The sequence below is a fragment of the Tribolium castaneum genome, chromosome 3 (assembly GCF_031307605.1).
Source record: "Tribolium castaneum strain GA2 chromosome 3, icTriCast1.1, whole genome shotgun sequence".
Taxonomy (NCBI): Eukaryota; Metazoa; Arthropoda; class Insecta; order Coleoptera; family Tenebrionidae; genus Tribolium; species Tribolium castaneum.
This window is the reverse complement of record NC_087396.1, coordinates 13,317,829-13,338,796: the sequence shown is the minus strand read 5'-3', so window position 1 is coordinate 13,338,796 and position 20,968 is coordinate 13,317,829. Positions and strand designations below refer to the sequence as shown.

Sequence of the window (20,968 nt, the reverse complement as noted above, 5' to 3'; positions counted from 1 at the left end):
CTCCCTAATAAACAGGTATCTCAGATGCGTAGGAAGCACAGTAGGACCCCATTGAAAATTTAAAAGCGAAGAACTAATTAACGAACATTACATTCTCGAAACGTCGTGAGGATGCTTATAATTGTTTCAAGCCACAACTTCCATAAGGCGGTGCTTTTACAGCGCCACAAAACCGACTTTTCGAGATTGACGCCTAATAGCATAAAGCACAAGGAAATGCTTTCGTGCCGGAAAGTCATTCCGCGATAATAGATTCATTGTTTTTAATCAAGTGCGTGATTTATTGGTGGCTTCCATTAATGAGAGTTGCTCTATATGGGCACACGAGCACACATATCTTGGACCGCGTGGGGCGAAATAAATCACCAACACTCATCAAAAACTTAATTTTTTATTAAAAATTGTCACACCGTTTCGCGGCTTGAGGTAAAGCCACTTTTCAATATTCTGTGTGTCCGTCACCCAATCGATTTCACATGCGCCAGATTTATTCATAAGAATGCATCCTGCATAACTTATTTCGTCTATTGACTGACACCGTTTTGCGAAAATAAAACCAAGCGCAAAGCTAATAAACGCGCATTAGAAGGATTTTTAGTTTTAGTCGTTCATATTTCCGCTGCGTTCGAGTTTGCTTTTCCAATACGTGCCCTCATCGATTTGGGCAAAAGGACAATAAAGAACCAACTTTATATAAGAGCTTGAATCTTTTGAATACTTCTCACATTTGAAAACCCTATTTTAGAAGAGCGACAGTTTACAGCATGAGTTATGCTAAAGATTGTAGTTTTGTAAAATGGGAGCTTTATTGGTAAAAACAACAGCACAACATAAAGCAACTCTAATACAAGTAACGTCAAAAATATGCTGAGTGCACCGCAATGCAGAATCGACAGTACTAGGAACATGCATTTGCATAAAGCAACATTTTAAGACTATAATTCTATGTTACAGTTCCTTCCACTGAACAGTTTATGGTAATCATTCCTGCTACAAATTAACTCCTATACTTGTATCCATAATTGCAGTATAGGTGATTTCTGTCTAATTTGCTTCGTAACAAATAACGAATTTAATTGATAATAAAACCCCACTAAATTTAAAAAGTGTGGAAAGACTCGGAAAAGCAATTAGTATCTCGTAACTCTTCGTTAACCGCTACTTTACCAGCAATTATATAATTACCTCTGCTCTAATAATATTTCAGCTTACTTCCAATTCAATCTAAGCTTGTATTGTTGCAAAGAAATTAATTATGAGATGATAGATACCCAAAAGCCAACATCCGTTTCAAGAAACTCTTAATAGGGTGAGACAACAAGTAAATTAACCATCACACGGACAAAAAATGAGGCGATGGAAGATACTCGCTATAATGGCATTCCACCCTTCACCCTCGTTAGACGATATGTTAATTTCAATATTTTCCTTTGATAAGCCAGTGAACTAATCTGAGAAGTCATTAGTCTAGCCTGGGCACATTAAGCCCGGTCAAGAATTCGAGTTTCATCTTCAAATCTGTGTGAAAAGCCAGGCTAACTCTATCAACAACATGTGTTAAAAGGTGAACGAAGGGTATCGAATCAGCTCTCCCTTGGGCACTTGCAGAGGTGTAAGCGTTGGCTAGTTATTTACCGGCACTCACAGATAAACTAATTTTATTAGGTCAGGTCCGGGCTTGATCTTATCGAAAATTTATTTATGAGGTACTTAAAACGCTGTATAGGCATTATCAAGCAGCTTCTCCCCCAGGAGCCCGAGTTCTAATTTGTCACGTCAGCTTGTCTCTTTTATTTCTAATTTATTTAACACGATGATTTTTGCTACAACTTTCTGAAACAAGCGACACTTTTTCCATGCATAAAGAAGAGTGCCATAACCCTGATAAATGGAGTTTCAAGTTTCCTGTAATAAGCTCGTTTAATTCATGCAAATAGCTGACAGGGAAAAACAAGTGACAGGTGAGTTAACCAAGGCGTCTTTGATCGCGAGAAAACACTAACGGAAATCCTGCATTTGTCCTGTTTACAACCTCCTCGCACGCTTTCTGACAAATGAGGAATTGGCGACGTGTCTAATGAACAAACCTGCCGGTGAAAATTTTTTGGCGGGTTTTACGCTCACGTTCCGGGCCCGGAAACTGCAATTTTTACAGATTGGAGTTGAAAAAATCATGGGTTTGAAACGGCTCTAAATTAGGGGTTTTGTGGCAAACGTGGTAATAAAATCCAATTAGCATTTGAAAGTGACACGTGCTTCTGAGATAAGTAGAAGACTCGGAGGATACTTATAACACTCGCTTCTAATGAGAACTCGAGTCGTCGACGGAATGGGACAGGTAATGTGGTGAATTACTCTCATAAACCGTTCAAACACAAGCCGAATGCTGGATAAATACCGGAGGAATCGAATGAGAGGAAATGGCGTCGGAGACTCATATGTACCCAAGAATTAACTTTAAAATTGGTTCGACTTTCTGTTAGATTACATTTAGAACGACAAATTATTCCGGCAACAGCAGCGATTTCATATAATTAATCCTTGAGTTCAATTTTCAGTGCCACTGTAACAGAACACGTTGTATTGATTACACGATTCAGAACTATTTTTATCAAAGAAATATATCAGTCAATACAACTTTCTCCTTAAACATCAATACCTACGTACGAAGTAAATATTTATGATTATAAAGCGCAACCTAAACAATACACGTAAGAGATTTCGATGATAAACCGGGAAAAAACCTATAAAATTGGTTATCCTGTTCTAACTGATCACAGGTTATAACACCTGAACAATAAGACGTAAACTTCCCTACGACAATATAGTTCAGCTCTCCCCATAAACTACATTACACCACGGTGCATATTGAAAATATAGGATAATAAAGTACTCTGGAGTACACCATCGTCCGAATAAAATTTAAATAAAGATGAGGAAGTGATGCAACTTAAGTATGGTGTATGGTAGGTGCAAGAACTTTGGCTCCTATGCTTAGGAATGAGTTATAATACAAACGTATTCCGCTGCCTGGGTCAGGTGATTCAATTATGCATGAAAATCAATTTTCCTGAGTGAGTACTTGTTATCGCTCCGTGTCTGTGGTGTAGTAAAACACATTAGCAGAGAGCCACCCACCCATAACTTTATTAAAAATGACAATGAGAATTGTCCACTTCTTGTCGCACAACAGGAGTACAGCACTACCTACACCAGAACCGCGTCGTTAAGACGTGTTCAAAACCCGTGTTGAAAACTGTGACACATGTAATCAAGATAAAATTAATCCTCTTTTATACTCTTATATTGCCTTCGGTATCGGAATACGAGATTTTTATATTAAATTTAATAGGAAAATAAAATCTTGTGTAGCGCACACAAGCCAAAAAGAGGATGTTATTTCAAAACTATACACACTGAATATAAAACAGGGCTCTAAATTTAATTCCATACCTTCCCGATGTTTGGACATTTATCTTATCGTTTGTCGTATAAAATATGGGACGTAAACGGCGCATAAATTCGGGGGTGTCAAACACAAATTACTTATTGCTTATCAAGAACTATGCGCTTTACAGTTAATTCCAGCGATATTTTTCCGATTAGCTCCGCCACTGACAGATACGATTCAATTAGCCGCTGGTTTAAGTAATTTTCCCATTCTTGTAATGAGATGATGTGGGTGGCTTTGTCATAATATTGTATTTTTAAGCTTCTCGTCTTCTTAAGCGGGTGCTCATTTCTGAAGGAATTTCCACGATCTCGAGCTGAGATAAGATAAAATGAAAATTCGTGATGTAAACATTTTTTATCTGTTAACTGTAATTATTCAAGTTTACTTTACGTAAAAGTAGAAAGAATTTAGTGTGCTCGGGAAATATTTGTCCTAATGCAGTTTTATCGTAAAATTAGTAAAGAAACAATGATGACATCCAGTAATTTAATCAATCCTGATTTACAGCGTATCAGAATGTGTTAAGTAACAAGTAGGTTCATAAACACGTGTAATAACAATAAATATTTAATAAATGTAAATCTGTACAGTGCGTAAACGTCATTATTATGCAAATAACATAAATTTTACACGTATTTAATAATAATAATAATTTACATTGAAATAAAAAGCCCGAGTTATCAAGGTAAATAAATTTGAAACTCTACATCCTTGTAGATCAATACGTTGTAACTTATCTGAGCCATTGTTGAGATAAAAATGATCAAGTATTTCCTCCTCAAAGCCATAAAATGCACAAGTGCAATAAGGCACTCTCACAAGGGAGATTATTATGGTATGTAACACAGGCTGACTATTACTGTCGAAAGTTCAAAGACTTAAATCTCGTTTTTCCATTAAGATGACCAGATTACATTAAATTCAATAGTTCATCCAATAACCACATTCATTCTTGATAAATGATCCGAAAGAGGTCTCTTTATTGAGTGCAAGAGAACAAAAAAGCGTTTGACACAATTTTTCAATCAGAATTTTAATATCGACAAACTTGAAGCAAATACCAGTAATTCAACAAGATGCCTCCAGGATTGTTAAAGTTTTACGACAACAATGATAATGACCGGGTATTGATGTCGCTTTAGTCATCCGGTATCTCAAGCCTTGTTCTAAAAGATGTGTTTAAGCCCATCCAGTTTTCAATCAGATTAGCATCCTATTTGGTAAAGATTAACATTCCTTTCGCTGCAGTTTAGTACTTTGGTATTACATGGCTTACCGATTAAGCACTCTCAACAAAAAAAGTTAGTTCAGTTGGTATAATATTCATAGATCAAAAATAAAAATGTCTTAATGCTAAACGGTAGGAGTAGCAAAGAGTAGTGTATCATATTTAAATGTTCAAACCCTCGAGGCCTCAATCTAGGCCGTTGACAAGGGAAAGATTGTTGAATGAGGCTACTGACAGTTTTATGTGTTATGTATATTAGCCGGGGGTAGTTTTGTGCTATTATATCATCAAAGAATTGGCCCGAGACAGCACCCGAATGAATATTAAATTGATCCGTTGATTTTATCTGACGCCAGAAATGTTGAAACGTCCGAAATAATGGTCAGAATAAACACATCGCAGGTGCGTTCCGACTCCCAGCCAACAATTACCGGACTTTTCCTAAGCGATGTTTGCGAACTTTGGTATAATTATGACAGAATTAAAAAAGTTTCTTCCTAAACGTGTTATCGTAATTAAAATGTTCTCGTAAACAGCTTTTGTAAATTCCCAAAGAATAAAGTTAGCGGCGTTAATTTGAGTTTCTTAAGGCGGTGGTGCAATCTTGAGCAAATAGAGTCAATGGCGACCCATTCAAACATCCCAGTTATTTCTGCACCTCGGTGCTACCGTTGATTTTAAAATTTTTATTAGGTGCGAGATAGTAAAGGTCGGCGAAAGAAATCTGTTTAATTAAACGAAAACGCAGATACGGATATAATTAATTTTAATTATTAACGAAATGTACACACTGGAGCACACCATTTTATTATATTTGCTCGGATGAACACCGAACTGCGCTACATACAGGTGTGTACTCGGACTGATCCAAGCCCCGTGAATTTCACCGACTGTCGCTATAAATCAGCCAAATGATCCATAATTTTCACAATAGGACCATCGGACAATATCGCCGCGATGAATATCGACCATAAAGGAATCAATAAAGCGGTTCATGGGCGGCCTCTACTCAAACACCGTGGCGTGGCTTCAAAAAGACTCCTTTACCACTCGCATGCAACAAAGCCAATGAACATTTTTTGTCAATGCTACTGACCATAAAGCAACAATGAATTAATCACTGATGAATTAATTTAAAAATGGAGCATCAAACAATTCTGAAGCTAAACCATAAATGTCTTGAAAATTTACAACAAAGCTACCGGTAATGAGAAATGATTTCAATAAACATTTATGACAGACCATGTAAAATAAGCAATAAATAAATATGCAATGGCAATGAATGTTTTAATAGCCAGAACCGAGAAAAACGTGGTGGCGAATGCATAAATCAAGCAATATATGATTTACAACGATAATTTCTTTGTGTTTCGGCAAAAAAATCAAAAAATCCTGTAAGATAGATCGATCTACACGGCCAGAAACGACAGGAAGTTTGAAGCTATTTAATTTTGATCACCACCGCTTTGTACTAGGAACGATAACCGAAAAATGCTTGCTTCAGACGCTGTATTTTAATTGAGCCGTGTAAGTGTCAAGTTCCAATGATGAATTGCGGGGCTAAGATTTTCGACAGCCTCTGTGTTAATATGAACAAGACATCCTGGCTGACATTGCAACTTGGAGGAATATTTATCCAGCTCCAACTTGCATTGTTGGAACTAATTGTTAATCAGTAAATATTCACGAGCCAACTGTTGGCATTTACAATGAGGGTAAATCTGCTAAATACACTTAACACCCGTTCATGAGACCCTGCATCTTGCGATGTAGATAACATTGTTACTCCAAGTCAACTCATAAGCAAATAATGTTATCCAGAGTTACTTCCGCGTTTCGCTGAAACTGACACGACGAAACGTGCACCAATTTTCAACTCGAACACTTTTAAATTTGGAGGGAAATAAATCCAAAGATAACGATCAAGTGAAATAAGATATAATCTAAATTAAAATCAACAAGGAAACCACCCCTGACGCACGCTGTGCTGGCCACTAATATAGGGGTACAAGGTTAACGAGAAAATTAAATCTAAATTAATTTTGACATGTCTCAATTAAGGGGCATTTATTACAAACGTGAGAAAGTTTTAATTGAGGAATAACTAAACTGACTTAGGTAAACTTCTAGGCCGGGAATTAACACGTAATTATAAATCAAGCACCGGAAAATGTAATTTCTGGCTGTGTTATGCACTCCAGTTGCTCAAAATGTTTGCCTCTGCGGGACATTAAATTATTTCGGAATTTTTTGAGAAAAATCAGGTGCGGCTTCACGAATTGCTACAGTAGTTTCCGCTCCCGTGTCTGATTGTGTGAAAAGCTCGGCAGAAAATATGCCCCTGGGAGCAGTGCTAAATGACCACGCAGGGGCCGTCGCTCCTCGCAATGCGGGTATCAGAATTTTTCCGAATCTATTGCGCGCTCATAAAATGACCCAATTTTGCGCTCGCTTTTAATTAACCGCATCGGGCGAACCGTCCGGTTCGCAAATATTGCCTTTCGACATCGTTCCATCCCAAACAACCGTTGTGATGTAATTTCTTTATAAGTCGCAGCGGGAGCTGCAGATAATCAGATGGTATCTAAACACCAGCGATTGTAAGAAGCGGGCGGACGCTCGTTCAGAGATTAAAAGCTCGACAGGGGCGAATTCGCGTTAGGTCTGGGCATATCTTTAATTAAATTTGATTATATTTAAGAACAATCGGCCACAGAGCTGTTTGTCCGCCGAGGCGCGAACTCGGTCGGCTGAAGGGATGATTAGTCTCAAACTGGGAATTTTAATTACAAATCTGTCACACGCAGAAGTTAAACATCCCCCATTTTACAAACATATGCAAGCTGTTGAAGCGTGCGCCCTCCACTCGACACCACTTCAGAATCACAGCTGAAATCACTGCTTTTTTCAGCACTGCACCTTCACTCTGCTTTTGACACACAACCACCTCTAGTGTGGAAACATGACGCGTAAATTATTTCGACGTAGCAACAAAGACTTTCTCTTTATTAACAACAACGCTAACTGCTTCAAATTCTATGAGCAGTCGTGACAATACCGCGGCCAAATAAGGAAAATTGCCTCCAGTCAAGACAGATAAAAATGCAAATCACAGAAAAATTTGTTTTGACTCGACCACGAGGTTGGAGTCAAAGGTAATCCTTTGACTTGATCTTTATTGACGAAAAAACCATAAATAGGCTCTATGCCTTTGCTCAAGATTGACTACAACGGCGAACTTTCATCAAATGATGAATTAACTTGGAGCGGGAAAGTTAACACGAAATGCAACAAAAGTTGGAACAACCATTGAAATTGAGCACAAATCTCACGTTCGGAGAGTAATTTGATACCATTCGAGTTTCTTATAATTTAAAAAGGACAAGAAGACCCATAAATTCAATAAAAACTTGTTAACAAACTTACTTGACATAAAATGCTGAAAATTTATTGCTGGAAAACTATTACACAAAAACATTTTTCCTGTTTTCGACACTAAATTCATTCGGAAATATCGCATTTCTGCATTTGCACATGGCTGTCCCACCACCAAAATTATTAGTTTTGCGAATAAAAAGTATAATAAAGTCGGTAGATGTACGCAAACTGAAATATAGCATTTACAACTACGCTAATAATCGAGAGAAAAACTGTGTTCGTGATTTATGTAATGATCCCAGTGTCAGTAATCTTTCACTTTATTCCTACCCTGTAATTTAACATCATTACGTAATACTTTATTGTACCCTATAATTTTAATGAAGTTGTAAGGTGCATGCTCAGCATTTAATAATAAGAAAAAACTTTATTAGATGATGGTACTATGTTAAAAGTATTGGTTTATTATCGTTTGGCAAAATTATAAAAACCCATTACAGATGCACCAAATTAAAACAGCTATTTCCGTATTTATGTCACAGCAAAAGCTTCACATTTATGAATTTGCAGTGAGAGGTTAGTAAGTTCAGTATCGATTTAACTTTTCTGTTTTTAACGACCTATTTCCATGTTACTTTAAAATGTAAAATTATGCAGTAATAATACGACATAAGCTTTGGATTTAATCAGGAAAATTAAAAAGTTGGCAGAAGAATATTTTACGGCTTCAAAATGCAAAATTATTAAAATGATGTTCACAACCAAAAAAACTAAACGCTTTTTTATATTTGCTTAACATTACTGGTACATGCAACTGTAGTTTAACATAACATTCCAATTATTTCAATAAATTTAATTAGAGTAAAATAATTGCAATAATAGACCACAAATTTCCCGGAAGCCAACATTTGAAACAGTTCATTTAATCCACATTTTTTAAGAAATTGTGTTCGTTATTCCCCGTTCAGAAAATAAAAAGTTGATTTATTCTGTTGAAAAAGTCGGCTTGCATTTGATGTCACCGTATGCATATAAACAATTGCTTTAAAGAGCGTAATCCGATAATGCAATTCAGCTGTTGGTTGTTTTTTTGGCTCTCCAAAATGGGAGTTAAAAGAGATGTAAAGTCAAGACACAGAATAATTGTTTCCCCGACGTCGGTACAATAATTATACAGAGATATTCAAATGAGTCATTTCAATTTGTGTGTAGTCCAGTCACCTTTATTTGCATATTTGCAACTAATTACATTCTGAAGATGTTCACACAGAGCGTACACACGAAATGAGCACATGCACATAAAATTTGAACCGTGCTTTTACAATACTTGGAGCCAGAGAAGTGGAAAAACTCCCGGAATAAGCACACGAGCTTTAAAAATGCATCGCCTGATCCAAATGTGCCGATTTGACAAAGTGGTGAGTACTCACCGTAAACCTGTGCAAGGAGTGCCAACTGCAGTGAATAAAATTGTCTCGTCTTTATAACGAACTCGGCTTACGTGGGAGCCAAATTAAAAACCCGACCCCTATTCATGCTAATTGCCAATCCGGATTTGTTGATTAAAGTGCAAAATCGGCCATCTATTTAGTGCGACACAAACAATGGTTTGCGTATTTTCACAACAGCAAAGTGAATTCTAATCGGATTTAGTTAATTGAAGTTTGTCGCGGAAAGAGAGACGCTGGTCAAACGCAATGGAATTAAAATCGTTTGATTAATTAATTATGTTTGAACGGCGAAGTAATCGCATTGCTTCAACATGTTGCAGACCCCGCTTTTATTCGCAATTGTCCCCAATCGGCTTGGCCAACGCCCGGAACAAAAAATTACAAAACCACCATGAAAAATTTAAATTATATACAGGGTGAATGATCCCATTCCGACATTTAAATATTTATTTGCGTATTGATCTGTCGCGAATCCGGAATTAAAAATGAAGGCAAACCGGCACAAAAAGCTATTTCAGCTTCACTCCACAGCCCTCCGTTACAGCTCTAATAAAAGCTTCTAAATAAATAAAATTTAAAAAGTGTTCCGCACCGTAAATTAGAAAAAAGTTGCCCTCTCGCAGGTCGCACTCTAATTGCATCTTCTCGCCGCATTGTTAGCTATTAATTATTCACAAACAAACTTTCCCAATAATGTGTTTCGACTAGTAAAATTGATCGATGAAATAAAATCCGTGCGTGGTGCGTAGGCGGCTTAATTAGCGGTAATAACTAGGTGTAAATTAACTTCCGTGGAACAAAAAACAAGCTGAACTGGAAAACTGAATATCATCAATAATCTGCCACGAAATTAATGATTATATCCATTATTTTTTAATTGCGCGAACTGAAACAAGTTATTTTTGTAAAATAAATACGGATTCAATTTAGTGCGGTCCTCCGCCAGCATTAAAGTCTCTCTTAAATTATTTTCAACACTTAAGTGGCTCGCTATTAAATTTAAAATAATTAAGAGATTCTTTCTTCTTGGAAGAAAAACGCATTAACCTGAATGGACTTGACTGTGGGTCTTTTGAATACAGACATGTTTTTATTTAATTTTGTAATAAATACTACTAAGGGTGACTAAAAAATACAGCTGAAGACGCTGGGAGACAACTGACACATAAAAGCAATTATGGGAGTATAAAGCCATAAAGTAAATAGTTAATTCGTGGCACGTATGTGATACTATTGCTTTTACGATGTTGCAAACTATTTAAGTTTTTCATTAGAAGTTAGGTGTTAGGACGATACTGTGTTTGGCTAAAATTTAGCCACGAATAAGAGATGAATTGCAATTAGTGTTACTTTCTATAACTGACTTAGCAAAAACAAACGAAACTTTAGCCGTAAAGGTGGTCTTGAAATTCGGTATTAAATAATTATTAAAATTAATGATGTGTGTAAACCATAACATGCTTTAGCCAGGAAATAAAAATAATGAACAGGTACAATAATCATCAAAAACAATGGCACAAAGGCCAATTGTAAATAACCACCGACTTTGTACAATATAAAAGGAAGATATTAATCGAGCGCAGACGGATCAAGGACTTACTCCTTTATAGAGACTATCGCCCAATTCGTGCGATGCCAATATTTTATTAGCTCTTTTCAGACTGTCACTTCTTTTGTTATTTAGTGTACGATCAGCAGAAAGAAACTTGATAACTTTATATGGAAACTTTTCATTCTTTACAACTATTGTAAATATAAAATTAAATGGTGCAAAAATGTCGAATAAACGAATAAAAACAACTTCGCTTTAACGAACAAGATGTCGTCTTCTGCGAGAAAAAATTGAATTAATAACATACTCTGCACCACATTTAGCAATGAAAATACATCACGAACACTCTACTAAATTAATCTTGCACTTAATTAAAGCACATAATTAATATTCCGGTGCGATTTACAGTCACGACATATCATAAAATGTTTACTTAAAAATTGTATCATATTTGTAAAGCTGTGGTAATCTAGAAATTAGCATTTCAACTAAAGATAAGGTGCGACATGGCACCCCAAATAAATTCAGCAATAAACTATTGGTTTTTATAATTTAATTGTCGCCATGGACGTATTCCTGCTGCCAGCTGGTTGTATGGAAGAAAATAGCCTTCAGCTAAGCCCCGCCAAGACGTTATATAAAAATATCTCGAAAACTGCGCAATATAAATAAAAAATGACACAAAAGCTACAGTAATAAAAATCTCGTTAAAACTTTACGTTTGGTACTCATCCCTCAGGTAGAAACCAGTCTAGCCTCAAAATATATATAACATTACCATAAAGCGGCTTCTTTTGTAATATATTTTCATAAAGACAAGAGCGAAAGTGCTGACTTTATGACTACGATATTAAAAAAATATTAGATGCAAATTTTGTGTCATTAGATTGTGATAGAATCAAATAAATGTAAAATTAGTGACCTAAACACTCGTTTACAGCTCAAATATTCAACAAATTTTGAATATTTTACCTACTTTCTTAATACAAATAAAAGGAAGACATCGATTTTCAGAATATTTATCAAGCAAAACCTAGAGTCTCAAAGCAAAAAAAAAATAATAATAAAAGTTTGTTATTTACAAAAAAAGTTGTGAAGGTCCAATTACATATTTTTTAATTTAATAATTTAATGACTAAATAGGTTTAAAGAACTACTTTACCTCTGTTATAAGTCTTATAACTATAACTATAAGTAAGCATAGAACTTATCCTATTTACTCATTTTTATATTTTGTAACTTTAACTAAATAAAATACTATAATTTTTCATTTTTTTTAAATAAAATATGATCAGAGGCCGAGTAACTGGCGGCCGCCAAAGGCTAGAAGTTCGTCAAAAAATACTCTAACTGCATAAGAACAAATCCTTATATCGTCTTAAATACACCTTATTATAATGCTTCACTTCAAGGAAGTATAATGCAAAAGAAAAAAAATTGATTGAAAAATTGAAAAAATTAATTATTCCAACCGATTTTACAATAAAAAGTCATTTTGTTTTTAAAATGAGAATTCTGAAATTAAACAAGTTGTAATACATAATTTGAGATTTTGAGTAATTGGTATGATTACATTTATAGATCATATTATGTTAATACGATTCTGAGAAAACAATTGTCTGATCTTTATTTTCATCGTCACTATTCACCAAAGTGAAGATAATTCTGATCTAGATCTTTGCCTTTAGTTTCCTGGATGTTACATTCAAAAGTTAGAACTAAATAGTTATGCATCTGATATTAATTCGTTTATTAGGCAAGTGACTTTATCTCACCAACTAAGCAAGTAATTAATATTATTATTATTAAATTGTCTTTATTCGTGGACTGTTTTGTATGAAACGTGGTGATTATTAGTGGAAACAAAAGACGTGAAAAAATTATTCAAATTTTTTTGCTACGTTTCGACAACAGTCGTTGTCATCTTCTGGTAGTCCATTTCAAAATATGGGTGAATTTAATGTTATCTTTGGTAAAACTTGGGAAAAATCACACTGTCGCCCTCAAGTTTTACCCAAGATAACATCACATCTACCCATATTATGAAATAGACCGCCTGAAGATGACAACGGCCGTTGTCGAAACGTAGCAAATAAATTGAAAGCTTTTTTCCCTACCCATTATTTCCACTAATAACTACCAGATTATTATTATTATTCCAGCAGCAAATTTTACATTGCAGCTTTAAAAAAGTAGGTAAGTACTTATTTAATGTTATACACGGGTTGTTTATCTAAATGAAAAATTTATATGAATTTAAAAACTCAAACTTGTGAATCACAGATTTTTAAAGAAATCGTTATACCTATATTTTAAATTCTAGGAATAGCATTTTAAAAAACTCAGTTTTTTTATACCGTCTAAAGCACAAACGACGAATGTGTTGGAAGCTGACATGCGTTTGCAAATTATTTGAAGACTGCAAATATTATAACAAAATTAAGATCTCATTCACTTAAGATATATTTTTTATTATTATATTATTATTATTATATAGAATTTAAAAACAGGACAAATTCTATCATGTAAATGGTATAATTTGAAAAATATATTTATCACATATGGTGATTCGCTTTTCAAGTCAACTTAATACGCCTCTGAATATGATACTGTATTTATAAGTACGAAGTGTGTCGGCAATCGTTTATTGCTCACATGAAAAGAATAATGATAATTATTGTTTATTTAAAGTAATATTGTTCATTATCGAAAATTTTCTTTAATTAATTTACCTCCTTCTGGCGTTAAATATTGCTCATTATTATGATTATTATAGTAGTAAAAAGCGTTATTATTAGTAGTAGTAAACACTTTATATTTATTTAACAATTTTGTTTAATAATCATTTTTTTAAATAATTTCGTACAAAATTAAACTGAAAAATGAAAAATGGTCTTAGCCTCATTGACGAGTACTCCACCTTTACAATTCGTATGTGATATTTCACGATTTGACGTCCAACCTATCAGATCATAAAATTTTAATTAGCGTCGTTTCGCCCAAGCACCGAAAAATCAATTTTTAATTATTCTTTCGTCCCCGACTTCCCTGCTTATGATTTTTTTTCAGGAAAGCTCTTAAATTTCCTTTTTTTGTTAAAAATACTTGTAGCGTAAAAGTGAAAAGTGCTCACATGGGCAAGGTCGCCTCGGTCCCACCGCAGCACACGCCACAACGCACCCCGGAACCGTGAGGGTGGCACTCGAACGTCACGCACTGAAAAACCTGAAAAGTTTCGAGCTTTGCGAGCACACGTCGGCGACGTTTCGGATGTTTCGCGGCGGGTATCGCGATGCTCTCGTCACCGGAGCCAAGAAACGAATGACGATCGTCGGGAGTACTTGCTTGCGGCACCGCTCGTAGCGTATCCGTATCGACCGCATCAACCCCGTCGTATTGTTGCATTTACATAGTGGTCCTAGTTGGCACTTCTTTTTGATTTGCAATTGTTTCGAAGGACAACGCCACCGACGCCGCGATCATCTTTCCGGTTTTGTTTTTTCGCGAAATGCTAATTCCGGGGGCCCGGAGTCGCTAACAATGCTGCGGTTTGCATGCAGGGAATGAACGCTCCAGAAGGGGAGCGATTTGGGATGGGGCAAGATTTTCATGATTAATGTATTGTTTCTCATTGCGAATTAAGGAAATATATGGAGAAGAATACTGCTAATGCATAGCGTAGAAATTGTGAAGAAAATCTGACAATAGACGAAAATTTTGAGAAAATTTGATCTTAAATAAATAATATAAATATAAAAGCTATTCTGCAAATACGTAGGTATTATAAAAATTTAGTGTAATTTATTTGAAATAAGCTCGAAATTAATCCAAGTTCTAAGTTCATCAACTTCAAGCTTAAAAATTGCTTCTTTCTCATTTTTTACTTTTTGCTCAAATTAGATACAAGGTACACCTACTGGTACATATATTTATTAATCGTATGTTTTCTCATTCATGGTTATTGTTTATGTGTGGTTTTTGCATTTTTATCAATGTTAAGCGAGATTTTAAGCTATAAAATCATTTTTTTTAACAATATCATTGAAATTTTTGTCACAAATGTACATTTTAGATAGAATTTAAACTTCCCCATACGTGTAAAAGTCATTAAAATATATAAAACACATAAAATGCTGAGATAACATCACATAGAGATGATATGAAATTCTGATCTGTAGATATAAATTAACTACTGCAAAAACTTATTTTTCTCTAAAATCTGAATTACGCGTCGTTCAAAATAAATTTTAAAAAGCTTTTTTAAGCTTATTATCACTTCTTTTAACTCCTTTAACATTCTTTAACTCCTGAAATAAAACAAAAAACATTTTAACCATTTTTTGTACATTCAACGTGTAATTAAAATTAATTAACTTCAAGCTAAGCAATACCATTTTAAAATAAAATATTTGGAAAGTGTACTTTCAGATATCCAGGCCAACTTCTCTGTTACATCGGAGACTTTGTACTCAATATCACTTTTAGACATGTTCCAACAAAATGAACTTACTCTAAGTTTTCAAAACGCCTCATATTTCAGTCTACAAAAGATTTAGTGTTTTCCAATTTGCTGCTGCTGTTGTTAATATGAATAACGGAGTGAATAACTGTCGAATGGTAAAGTAACAATTTAAAAAATTATAAACAATAAATAAAAAAATATTTACTCAAGGAACTTTAGCTAGCTTCTTAATTTTTTGCAAACTTCTTAAAATCTCTTCGAAATACACAAAAGAGAAATAATTAATAGAATCGATCGTTGTTTCAGTTAAAATCCTGTTAGCAAACAAGATTGTAGAGACCGGGGCATCAAAAGTGTCACTTCACTTTGCTGTAAATAAATAAATCCGTGTCCTGATATGTTAATTAAAATGCGTATTGTTTGTTACAGAAAAATATATGTGTTGATATTTTTAAAATAAGCTGTGCCACATGACAAGATTATTTATTTTATTGCGTTCATAACAGGAAAATAGATGTTTACAGGTCATAGTGGGTATTACTAGCGTACAACCGAATACAATAACAGCGAACCATTGATATATTGTTTCAACATGCGTAGTTTACTTAACCTATGAGTTATCATGTGCAAAATAATGCGTAATTTCATTCAAAAATTTCTCATAAATTAGGACACTTGTGTAAGATGACATAAATCATTGATATCAATGAAATAACTTGTTGTGAGTCTAAAAAAAACGAGTGTGATGAGTTAATTCGCTGCATATTTTCCAAAAAATAATAAACAAATAACGCACTAAGGTTTGTAAGAATTGCCAAATCTGGGCCACTTTAAATCGCAAGATGCAGTTCCTGTGAAGTATGCACTCTCCTGAAAGGTTAAAGCACACGACACGCTTCATGTATTATGCAGATATGAACTCCTTTAAAACTTTCTAAGTCCTGCTCAATAGTGCCATCAGGAATCTTGCGTTAGTTTTCACCTCACTGTTGTTTATTTATTTGCTGAAATTTTAAATTTTAAAGTGCACGAACATTTAAATAAGTTATTTCAAGTATAAATACTTTAATTTTGTGCTTTAGAGGAAACAAGCCATAATAATTTCCCACCGACGATATCTATACGGAAAGGTGGCAGTTTCCTGGATGCCTCTGTTTATTTAATACAGCTGCATGTGCATCTGCATCCAATCTTAACGCAAACCATATAAATTCATCATTTCTCTTAGATTAAAGGTGCGTTATCTCTCTTGCACACTGTGCTGATATTGTAATTGGTGTTATCACAACTTGTAGTGCTATCATGAATAAATCTACAAAACCATTCGAGTTTATATCTTCCACTGCGCCAGTTTGAGGAATTTATAACGCAGGACGCGTTTACAGCGCACGGAGGCCGCAACGCCGCTTGCGACAAGATTAAGGATTAAAATTAAACTCATATTCATAGAAATTACTTTATTAGAGATTCATTCCCAACAGCGGAGTCAAGTCTTCATTCACTGTCTTAATAGCGAAAAACACCCGCATGTGTGCAAATAATGCCGGGTGAAATCGTCCATTATAGACACGCGCTACATCTTTATAAGGAGAATTTCTGTATGACTCGAGAAGTTGCCGAACGATAAATCATAATTACTTGAGAGGTCTTCACCTATTGGAAGAAACTGGCCATGCCCGGCATCTACACAAAGCAAATCACCAGTCATAACATGTTGACATACCTGCTGAACACGTTCTCTGACACCTCCATTGTCCACAAATTTCTGCCCTGGAATAAGCGGCATTCAAGCTACCTTTCCGCTGAACTAACCACGACAGTTAATGGACAAAGAAACCACCTAAATCATGCTCCTGCAGCGATACTTAATGAAGAAACCTGGACGTATATTTGCGATTAAACGAGTGTTGGCACGTTAATGCCTCGGTGTAAATTCTGCGAAATCTTGTGTGAATTGAAAGGAAGTGAACTGGAGCTGCGCTAAATAAATTTGAGTGGATTTAATTCCACTTTTGTTCCATAAATAAATTGGAGGAAACAAAACCGTAATGGAAGTACTGGAAATAATACTGTTCTGTACACGACGCCGTTCGAGCGATTTCCGGCTTGAATAGGGAATAGTTCACCTCCGAATTCCTGCAGGATACCAGCTCTAATAAATAAATAATGTATCAGCGAATTAATTATTCTCGCGGAGTAAGAGAGTCTGTTGTTTTCCCGAAACTGAGAACTCAAAGTTTACACAATTCGTCAAAACAATGTCCGTTTTTTATTTTCTCGTCGAAGCGCGATGAAAAATAGCCCGGTTTAATTAATCGTGTGGTAAAAATTCCCATTAGGCCGATGTGTAGTGTGAATTGTCGTAATGGATGATTCAATTTGCGGATGATGATCTGTAGGCTGCGTTCGAACCAGCAAGAGCAGGCGTCCAAGAGGTATCAATTAATAATTGTTGAATCAATAGCGTCAGCATACGCGGCCAGTCATTACAACAGCCCCGAAACTCAATCACTGTCAAATATCAGCCACCTTAGATTAAGCCGGGGCAGCAGATTGCGCTAATAGTTCAGGGATGAAAAATGAAATTTCGAATCGCCAACAGATAAAGAAATTTCTCTCCCAAGACGTGGATGTTTATTACAGCGACGAGTTCACTAAAATGCAAAAGAGCGAGCGACGACATTATTTAGACACTTTTTATTTGCTCCGCGAAATATTGTATTTTTAACAGAACGACTTGTCGTTATCATTGCGATGCAAAGTATTTGGAAAGGGGTGTATTATTCCGGAAAATTTACTCTTCGGGGACTACACTGACGGTTTTTGCAGTCATGTTGGTAAATGTATGGACGAAAATTTGTCTACCAGCCAACAATATTAGATGTTGGCCAAGACTGTTATTTCAGTACATTTCAGCTAGTTTATGGACAATTCGCAATCATTTAACATAACGTTTTACGATTTGTCGCAAAAAACGCGGTAGACGTGAGCCATTTTTAACAATTATTGTTGTTGCAAATTAACCAAATAAGAGAGTGAACTTTTGGTCACTTGCTTTCTTTGTCCATATTCCTGCTCTAGACATTTAGAGCAGTCTCATAATTTAATAAATCGAACACTGCAACGGTCCATTTCATAGAAAGGTCCATTTAGCAAAGCCGACGAGAAGAGTTAATTTAATTCGAGACCTTATACCTACCCCAAGTTAATTACTGAGATCAAAGTTGGTATTTCATAAAACTTGTGTTGAATCTACCATTCTTTGGTGTCCTATGCTACCCACACGATGTTGCTAAATTATTTCCTAATACAAAACAAAACGAAACAATTTTTTTTTCAATAGAATTCGTCTAATTCAGTCGCCAGATTTATTCGTATATTTTGGAAATAAGACGAAAAAACCACTGCCACTTGAAAACCTTAGACTGCGCAGACATGCGAAGGCCTTTTGTGCGGACTGCAGATTCGTATTGTATTGTTCAGACAGAATTAAATTTTTAAATCTCATCTTATCTTTCATCGCTGAGCTAAATAGAGAAAAACACCAAGAATAAGCTTTATTCTAGAACTGAAACGCAACTGAAATAAATTTAATAAAATAAAATGCATCCTCCGAGCATTTTTCCCAGCAAATAGCCTCACGTTGAAATTTCGCGTCAGTAGATCAGAGTGAAAATTAACATTTTGCAGCTTGCCCGCCGTTAATATCCATAAATGGAACTAGCTTTAACGCTCAAACTAGGCAAAAGTTTGATCAGGATGAGAGCATTAATAACAAAGTATTGACAAATATTGCAGGAACACACACATCACTTCATACTCCATCGACGTAAACCGTGAAAGGTATGCAGAGTGGTTGTCATACTCAGATGTATTTCCAACTCGCAAGATTTATGTCACTGACAGATCTGTATTTCACAAGTAAATCTCATAAAATTGCCATCGCTCCATGTGGATTATCTGATGGTGTGTGTGCATACGAGAAACAGTATCTGTTGAAGAATCAAACCTTATTAGAATTCGCGATAAGTCGGAAAAATTGAGCAAGTGCTACAGAACTACTGCAATGATTTAATCGATTGATAGTGCAGGAGTCTGTGTCGGCGCCGCTCTGGCTCCACAACTGGATACAATCCGGCCCTAAGCACTCATCGTCCAAAAATATATTCGAGACGAACTGCCAACATTCTACTAACAGTCAGACCCACCCACCCCCAAAGCACAAATTACTATCTACGAGCGTTTTTTCAGCATGACATCAAAGTCCAATAACTTTTACAAAAAGATTGTTTACCCGATTTTTTAATGATTTTTTTACAAATAGTTAAAACAATCTGGTCATTTTCAAAAATTTTTACCACGTTTTATTTTTGTTTTTTGTTTTTGAATCAGATGTTTTAATTTTCACTTTAATATTGTATTTGATTTTTGATAAAGTCTTTTACTCGTACATATTATTATAAATAAAGTTAAGAAACATCATAAAAAAATTTAAACAATAATATAAACTTATTATTCAATGTAAGTAAGTAAAGACATATTTTAAAATATTTCTAAAAATACTTCTTACGTTTGATAAAATGCAAAATTACAATGGAGAAACTAGAGCAATACAAAGCTTCCGTATTTATAGAAACAAAATCAATACAGCTTAAATGAATGTTTGAAAAACGGTTTTCACAGAAAGTCATGTCACAACACTCGTCCATGCTATGTTGAAACGACTTTTGATAATAATACTCACTATAATACTATACTATATAAGTATTTGACATCAAATCACAAAGAATTTTGAATTTTATTTAATAATAACTTAAGAGTAATAACTGAGTACTCAATTTAAAAAAATAATAGACATGTATTTTCAAAATAATGAAGTGAAAACATAACTCCTACAGCTAGTTCGGTTCTGAGAACTGAAGTAAAAAAAGAATATTTTTTTAATACGTATGTACGTCGAGAGCGCGTGAATTAAGGCTCCTGCAAAAATTTTTTTATTACACAATTCTTTAGTTTTTACCAAGAAAATGACGAAAATACGAAAGCCTTTGACAATTATTTGACATTCATTAAAATTTTCGTACGAGGAGCCAATTTTTGACTATTATTATACCACTGTTCTTGTACGTGCAATCTGTTAATTTTAGTAAGGAATGATTTCTGTATTTAGACACAAGACAGTCCATCCATATTCCATAAAAGTCCTTTTGGCAAAAAAATATTTTTTTAAGAAATTTTTAGGTATAAAAGCAAGAATTAAACGAAATTTGTGACAACTGAGTTGAATGAGTTGAGCTTTTGCTAATTTTTTCACTAGATCTTAACTTAGAGAGGCATTAGGTTTATTCATTGATTATATTCCCATTAAATTATTGAATGAGTGAAAAAATTCAAAGTGATTGGTTTCTCTTGTTGTTATAATGGCCGACCTTAAATGAACCAA

At 34.8% G+C, this 20,968-nt stretch overlaps 1 protein-coding gene across 4 annotated transcripts in view; it reads right to left on the bottom strand.

Moving 5' to 3' along the window:
• Nucleotides 1-14,424, bottom strand: part of nolo (no long nerve cord) — a 107,896-nt gene extending 93,472 nt beyond the window's left edge. For all 4 annotated transcript variants that reach the window (XM_015981848.2, XM_064355810.1, XM_015981850.2 and 1 more), the window contains exon 1: nt 14,197-14,424. The gene's annotated coding sequence lies outside the window, so the exon portion shown is untranslated. The remainder of the gene's footprint in view (nt 1-14,196) is intronic.
• Between the last annotated feature and the right edge of the window lie 6,544 nt (nt 14,425-20,968).